The sequence below is a fragment of the Mustela nivalis genome (genome assembly GCF_964662115.1).
Source record: "Mustela nivalis genome assembly, chromosome: 18".
NCBI classification, from domain to species: domain Eukaryota; kingdom Metazoa; phylum Chordata; class Mammalia; order Carnivora; family Mustelidae; genus Mustela; species Mustela nivalis.
In genome coordinates this window covers 33,116,543-33,122,929 of record NC_139037.1, presented here as the reverse complement: position 1 = coordinate 33,122,929, position 6,387 = coordinate 33,116,543, and the positions used below count along the sequence as shown (strand labels likewise).

Below are 6,387 nucleotides of genomic sequence, written 5' to 3'. Positions count from 1 at the left end.
CATTGCATACCAGTCCTCTCTCCTCTAATAAGTTCTCGCCCCTGACCTTCCTGTTGCTCACACTGATAGCTCGTAGCTGTCTCTCTGCCCAGTGCATTCTGTCCTCAGACTCAGACCTCTGCCGCCAGGTCATCTCCTCAGAGAAGCCCGCCCTGACTAGCACACCGAAGTCGTTTCTTGGTCCCTTGCTATGTATTAGGTCCTCCTGGTTTGTTGTCATCATGGTCCTTACCATTACCTGAACTGCATGCTCTCTGCTTGTTTCTCGCGTAGCTCCTACATTTGTGTTTATACACCATGAGATCAGACACTCATCACCTGAGTTCACTGCTGTGTTCCGGCGCCTACAACAGCACCTGGCACAAAGAAGAGGCTCAAACGCCCAAGACAAGGGATGGAATGACTGGGTTAATGGGTGAGTCAACCAATCAGTCAGCTAATCAGCCAAAGTAAAGGTAAAAAAGGAGAGTTTGGTTTCTGCTTTTTTATTCAGGTTGCTATTTAAAATTTTGCCTGACGGGGTGCGTGGGTGGCTCAGTTGTTTGAGCGGCTGCCTTGGGCTCAGGTCATGATCCCGGACTTCCGGAATCGACTCCCTCATCGGGCTCCCAGCTCCTTGGGGAGTCTGCTTCTCCCTCTGACCTTCTCCTCTCTCATGCTCTCTCTCACTCATTCTCTCTCAAATGAATAAATAAAATCTTTAAAAATAAAAAAATAAATAAAATAAAAATTTGCCTGAAATCCACAAAGAAGAAATGGGTGCATATTCAGAGCAGGGCTGTGCAAATGAAAGTCATTAGCTAACATGGATATTTGTGCTATTTGGTTCATTTGTTTAGGATCTCTCGCTATACCTTTTTAAGTAACTTAGTATTTCTTTTCAATATATTGAATCATTTTTTACGGGCTAAGTGGTATAAGAGCTGATGGTCAACAAGCATGGTTTGAAAACCCTCACACACATTACGATCGCCTGGGGGTCCCTTGTATATACCTACATCTGGAACCCCTAGCAGGCCAGTTGGTTCAAAATCTCTGGCCCAGGGTCTTACTAGACTAATGGATCCACTGGTCTAGTAGAAGGATGGAAGTATAAAGAGCAAACCACAAAAAAAAAAAAAAAAGAAAGAAAGAAAGAAAAGAAAAAAAGAGCAAGCCACAGATAGTGGGTCAAGAACCATAACAGCAGGTGGGCGTGCAAGGAAAAATGATGATATTTCTATTTGGTCCATAACTATAACTCAAAAAGAAATGTTTTTAGGAACCCAGAGGCCAAATGACCTGGTTACACAGCAGATAAATGTTTCATTTATTTATTACCCACTCCCACCCCCAAAAAACTGATCAAAAAGTGACAAGTATCATGCACTAAATAATTATTTTTCCTGTGTGGGTCCAAACAAATGATTTTATTTTTCTATATAAGTCAGGAGTTATTGTATCCTTAGGCAAATAAAGAATTTTAATTAAAATATAGTGTCTTTCCTAACTGGCAGACATGAGAGAAAGGAAAATAGGAGAATCCACAGGGTAACCATCAAAGGGAAAGAATTAACATGTCCTCTGAAATTATTTTAAAAGGTCAGAACTTCCCGAAGTGTGGTGGTGAAGGTGAACTGAAACTCTCTTCCTCAGCCTGCCTGTGCCTTTGGTGGTGGGCATTGAAGTGTTTAGACTGGGAAAAAGGCAGATCTTTCTGGGTAATTAATTGTGGTTTAGGTTATTCAGCTGAAGATCAAGCTTTGCTTCCCCCCCACCTTGACTTGGGTGGAAAAGAACAAGAAAGTGAGAATGATTTCATAAGAGCTAAACTGTTGTTCAGAGTGGCACTTCTAAGTAAAATATTGGTTAAACATTCCTATCTTTTGTCTAGTGATAAAAGGTGAGATTTTAAAAAGCAATGTTTGCCATCTGAAGGGCCCTTTACAAAAGTCCGTCAGCATGTTGTAAGAAAGTCTGCGTCTTGTCCTCACCCTTTGGCCTCCCTTGCTTTACCACACTCTCTGCTTGCAGGGAAGACCGAAGTGTCCAGCCACCGTATAAACTCAGATGAACACCTCTGAGGCTAGGAAGAGCAGCTGCCAAACTTCCAGATATCTGCACTGCCACCCTGTCCCCTTGGATTTTATAGTTACCAACAGTGGGTGATCTTGAGAAAGGCTCACAATTTCAGAGAAGCCATATACTTGAATATTTAAAGAAAGTGATATTTTACAAAATAGAGGGGTGACCTAGGGGAAGAAAAGGACGGAAGCAAGGAGGACCTAGCAGCCTCTCCAGAAATGAAGGTGACCAAGAAGGCCACCCCAGGCAGGTGGCTCCCTGAGGGAAGCAACGGGTCTCAAGGCTAGCTGTATACTGGAATCACCTAAGGTGCTTGAAAAATCCTGACACCTGAGTCCCCTGCCCAGATTCCTGGGAGTCGGGGATGCTGGGTCTAGGCATACCTTATAAAAGTTCCCAGGGGACCTGAACATGCAGGAAGGACTGGGAACCACTCACTGATACCATCCCAGATTAGTGACCAAAGTAACCAGGGAATTATCACTGGTGGCACAATCCACTGAGCCCAAGGTCTTGGCATACCCAGCGCTTGGCAGAGGGCAAAGAAAGACTCATCATCAAGGGAGACACTGTGGTGGGAAGACACATCCACGGTGGGGTAATTGTTCCCTTCCTTCTGTGACTTCCTGACATCTTGCCCTGCAGAAACTGCAATGGGCAAGACAGACATCGCTTTCAGATAGATGCCTGTCATTTAGATCCCTCCTTCGGCTGATGACACTGTGGTGAGAAAAGCCACTTGCAGATGAAGTGAATACTTGAGAGAGAATCAGAAGCGGTGTGACAGTGGGCCTGGTAAGCTCTACTTTGAAGGAGAGCAGGCGGGTCTTTTGGGAGGTTTATGCAGAGATCCAAGGCAGCCTGAGAAACATAAGCCAGTGCCGCCAGGGCTCTGGGGTGTAGAGACACCATGGGATTTCACACCTCCTGCATGTTCCCAGGACAAATTAGAGTTGGGGAGAAGATCCAGAAGGGGAAGAAGCCAAACAAGGGTGCAATGGAGGTGACAGTCCAGATGCAACATGGTCTCAAGAGGGGACCTTGGGGTTTGCCCAGCCTTGGGGCGGAAGAGTGTGAGGTCTGTGTACTCCCACAGGGCTACGCATTGGTTAGAGGCCACCAAGGCTTGCTGTAGGAGAAATGTAGCTCCAAGGCCTAAGGAGCATCTCCTGAAGGTCAACAGGTGGAAGCTGGTAGCAGCATAGCTACAGAAGCTGGGAGACGGGTGCATAGGCGGTAAAGGGATCCGGGGGGATCTGGGCAGGATACTGACTACCTGCTGCTGCCCCAGCAAAGCATCACCTCCTGGATGGGTGTCTTTCTCTTGAGAAACCATAGAGCATATTTCTGCATTCCCTCCTCTGATTCAGTAGATTTCCTCCCATTACCTTTCTCTTCCTTACCACCCTGTTCCTTATTTTCATTGTTTTCTGTTTCTTATGATCAACGTGGGAAGTCGAGGAAGTCTGGAGGAGGATGCAACTAAGGAAAGTGGGACAAGGAGGCCACTCTGACCTGCACAGCAGCGTGGATGATCTCTGCAGCAAGAGACAAGATACCCAACCAAAGGGGCCCTTATCATGGGAGACACAAGAAGTCTGGTACCAGGTGATCTAGGTTTGACTTAGTTGCTCAAAATATCAGGACTCAGGAAGGATGTGATACTGTGATTGATAGGAAGAAACATATATTTGGTCTTTGTTCCTCACTCCTGGCCCAGACCTCCTAAAACTCTTGGAACTTCCTAGCTGAGAAGAGCTAAAGGTGATTTTGTTATGTTAATCAGGCAACTTTTGGATCCCACCTTAAGGATGGGGGCTGGTTACCAGGAGAACCAACCATGTGATCAGAGGGTTGGAACTTTCAATCCCACCCCCAAGCTCTAGGGAGGGGAAAGGGGCTGGAGGTTGAGTCCAATCGCCAATGGTCAATGATTTAATCATTTGGGGAGATTTAGGGAGAGGACAACACTCAAAGAAAGCATGCAAGCTCCTCTCCCTTTTTCAGGACCTTGCCTGGTGCATCTCTCCTATCTGGCTGTTCCTGAGTTCCATCCTTTTATAACAAACCAGTAATCTAATAGGTAAAATGTTCCTCTGAGTTCTGTGAGCTGCTCTAAAGAATTGAACCCAAGGAGAGTATCTTTAGAACCTCCAGTCTGTAGCCGGTTGATCAGAAGCACAGGTGACAATGTGGACATGCAATTGGCATCTGGAGCAGGGGTGGGGGAGGGGCAATCTGGGGGACCGAGCTCCCAAGCTGTGGGATCAGATGCTATCCCCAAGTAGACAGTGTGAGATCTGAGTTGAATACCTGTAGGACACCAGCTGGTGTTGGAGGACTACCTGTTGATGTGGAAACTGCCCTTACCCCCAAACACGCACATGTTGAACCTGGGTGCAGAATTAGAAAGGGCTTCTCTGCCATCCTCTTGGCCTTCTGTCCATCATGGTGGCCGCATAGCTTCTAGTATCATGTCCTCACACAATAATATCCAAAATCAGGGAGGGAGGGATTGGCTTTTCCTCACTCATCACTCTCCAGTCAAAAAGCAAAATATTTTCCAGATCCAGGCACAGAATCTGTAAGTATAGGGTTGGGCAGGTATCACCTTCCTATTACTCAGTTTTAAGGATGATTGAGGAAAGGTAATATCTGGCATTTTGGCGTCTGCCTGCCAGTCCCTGCAAAAGGAGGTACTGGCTATTCTCCAGTTGTCCCTTTGGATTCATCCTCTGCCCTTTTCTGCCCTGCTCCTTACTCCATGCTTTTGGAGGCTAGTACCTACAGATTTCACCACCAGGATTTGTCCTTTAGGTTTTAATGGGATTCAACCCAGGGGAGGCCCAGGAGGAGTTGGGAGGGAACAGGAGAGAAGTTGAGATATCTATTCCCTCTGCTCCAAACCTGCCAGACCAGAGTCTGGCAGGGTCTGCGTTTCCCTACTAAAGGACCAGGTCAGGAAGGTAATGCTTCTTGTTACTTTATGAGGTACTGATTTACCTTCTCTGCTTGGATCTACAGTTCACTTGGCATGGATCTTTTCCTTCTGCTTTTTATCTTGGAAGTTTCTAAATCTACTGAAAAGTTAACTTAATAAAACACTTATATCCTTCAGTTTGATTCCCAGTGGTTAATAGTTTGTCACATTTTCTTTATATCTCTCAATATAGAGACACAGAGAGGCAATTGACCCTTGAACAATGTGGGTTTGAATTTCACGAGCCTACTTATATGCAGATTTTTTTCAATAAATGCAGTACAGTACTATAAGTGTATTTTCTCTTCCTTATAATTTTCTTAATGACATCCCCTCTAGCTTACTTTATTGTAAGAACACAGTATAACATATACAAAATATGTGTTAACCGACAGTTTATGTCATCAGTAAGGCTTCCAGTCAACAGTAAGCTATGAATAGATCAGTTTTGAGGGGAGTCAAAAGTTATATGTGGATTTTCAACTGCTGGGGGTTGGCCCTAACCTCTGAGTTGTTCAGAGGTCAACGGTGTGTAGATATATAGTAGATAATTCACTGAGCCGTACAATTTGGGGTTTTGCTGAACCATTTGAATGTTCTAGATGTCTTGACATTTCACTTCTTCACTTCAGCATGCATCTTTCAAGGATAAAGATATTCACTTACCCAACACCCCAAAATTAACACTAATTCAATAATAATTACCCAATTTGGCCTTTTTAAAATTTATTGCTTAAAAATACTTTCTTGATAACCCCTGACATTTGAGTCGTTTGTAGCTGACAAAGCTCTTTCATCATTATTTCATTTCATAGCACACTTTCTGAAGCAATCGTTATCATCCTGGCCTTATAGATGAGGAACTGAAGAATCAGAGAAGCCAAGTGACCCACCCCGGGTCACACAGCTAACAAGTAACATGACTGGGATCCCATGGCAAGCCTTCCAACTCCAAGTCCCACACACTTTCCATGACATTTTGGCCAGAGTGTTAGGTTTTCCAGAACTTAGGCCCCTCAACACTTCCCTTATTTTTTTCCCTACCAACCTATCTATCCACCAAAAGTAATGAGGCTCTTGTCCTCCAGCTTCAGACAGAGAGACTCTGGATATGCTATTTTTCCACCTTGGCCTCTGGAATAGAAGAATGCTAGACAATGTGTTTGGACCCCGCATTTAATTTAAGCTATCATGATTGATGACACAGTATTTCTTTACTGCATTATGCTTGATTCTCACCTTCACTCCCTGACACGGGGTGGAAGAAAGCTTCCCTCTGAAAACTCCTGGATTTTATCCTCCCAGGTGGGAAGAAGCTGCTTTATGCTGTTAAACAAGCAGGT

General features: G+C 44.8%; 1 protein-coding gene across 1 annotated transcript in view; it reads left to right on the top strand.

Moving 5' to 3' along the window:
* Window positions 1-327: 327 nt before the first annotated feature.
* The window catches only part of LOC309853404 (uncharacterized protein C16orf78), a 64,375-nt gene continuing 58,315 nt past the window's right edge, over window positions 328-6,387 (top strand). The window contains exon 1 of the transcript XR_014305658.1: window positions 328-415. The gene's annotated coding sequence lies outside the window, so the exon portion shown is untranslated. The remainder of the gene's footprint in view (window positions 416-6,387) is intronic.